Below are 1,539 nucleotides of genomic sequence, written 5' to 3' on the forward strand. Positions count from 1 at the left end.
TATTCTCCCTTGGTACGTCTGTTTCAGTGTCTTGAAAATCACAATTTTCTTGCTTTTTTAGGGTTCGTTGCTTCAGTTTGGCTGAAGCCCCCTACGGAGCAGTATGATTGGGTGTCATGAGTGTTGAATACTCAATGTCACCCTGAATAATGAACACAGCGGAGAAACTACTCGTGCCTCTTCTTTTAGAGGCTCAAGTGTATTGTTGAGTTGTATCGATGACATCATTGAGATACGGTGGCTTCTTCATTGAAGACAAAGTTTCATTGATGCTGTCGATCGACTTCAATACCGCAATGGAATTTCGGTTCCATTGTTGCTCTGCGAGGTTTCGTCGTTGTTGTTTTGTCTCGGGCGTTTGTCCGATTTATTTATCAGACCTGAAATCAGGCGAGGTTACCCGCTGAACTTAAGCATATTATTAAGCGGAGGAGAAGAAAATAACTATGATTCCCTTAGTAACGGCGAGTGAACCGGGATCAGCTCAAAGTGGAAATCAACTGCTCTTTCCGAGCTGTTGACTTGTAGCCTCGAGAGGCGTTACCAGTGGAAGCGCAGGGTTAAGTTTCTTGGGAAAGAACATCATAGAGGGTGAGAATCCCGTCCTTCCCCTGCGTTTTTTGTTCCACGTACGGTACGCTTTTATAGAGTCGCGTTCATCGGGATTTGAGCGCAAAATGTGTGGTAGGTTTCACATAAAGCTAAGTACTGGCGCGAGACCGATAGCAAACAAGTACCGTGAGGGAAAGATGAAAAGTTCTTTGGAAAGAGAGTTAAAAGTGCCTGAAATTGCTGAAAAGGAAGCGATTGGGACCTTTTTGATTCCAAGAAGTGCCGCCGGTTTCGCCATCTATCCCTTTGCCTTCTCTCTCTCACCAGGTTTAGGCTTTGGTTTCTTGATGTATTTCCGGTTCATCTTTTTGGAGAGGTCAGCATCAGCTACTCGGAATTGATTTCGTTCAAAGAAGGTAGGTTCCTTGTGGACCGTTATATCTTTGTTCTTTCCTTTTCCTTGTGGCTGAGGAGTGTTCCTGTTTCCGAGCTCCACTTTCGAGTACTCGGTTTCTGTGATGCTGGCTTAATCGGTTCCAACCGACCCGTCTTGAAACACGGACCAAGGAGTCTAACATATGTGCGAGTATGCGGGTTTTACTCCTGTATGCGCAATGAAAGTGAGAGTAGGGAGATTTTGGCTTTGCCATTCTTCGCACCTACGACCGACCACGATCTCTGAGAGAGGTTTGAGTTGGAGCATATCTGTTAGGACCCGAAAGATGGTGAACTATGCCTGAGTAGAATGAAGTCAGGGGAAACCCTGATGGAGGTTCGTAGCGATACTGACGTGCAAATCGTTCGTCAAACTTGGGTATAGGGGCGAAAGACTAATCGAACCATCTAGTAGCTGGTTTCTTCCGAAGTTTCTCTCAGGATAGCTGGAGTTTTGTTAGTTTTATCAGGTAAAGCGAATGATTAGAGGCATCGGGGGCGCGTCGCCCTCGACCTATTCTCAAACTTTAAATGGGTAAGATCCAGTGGTTA

The 1,539-nt window shown here is 45.5% G+C and overlaps 1 non-coding gene across 1 annotated transcript; it reads left to right on the forward strand.

Annotated features, from left to right (window-relative positions):
* Positions 1-375: 375 nt before the first annotated feature.
* On the forward strand, positions 376-1,539 carry TGME49_459270 (the record flags this gene model as incomplete). Its single annotated transcript, XR_001974271.1, has 1 exon — positions 376-1,539. It is a non-coding gene; the product is annotated as a 28S ribosomal RNA (ribosomal RNA).

This window comes from Toxoplasma gondii (genome assembly GCF_000006565.2).
Source record: "Toxoplasma gondii ME49 unplaced genomic scaffold asmbl.523, whole genome shotgun sequence".
Classification (NCBI taxonomy): domain Eukaryota; phylum Apicomplexa; class Conoidasida; order Eucoccidiorida; family Sarcocystidae; genus Toxoplasma; species Toxoplasma gondii.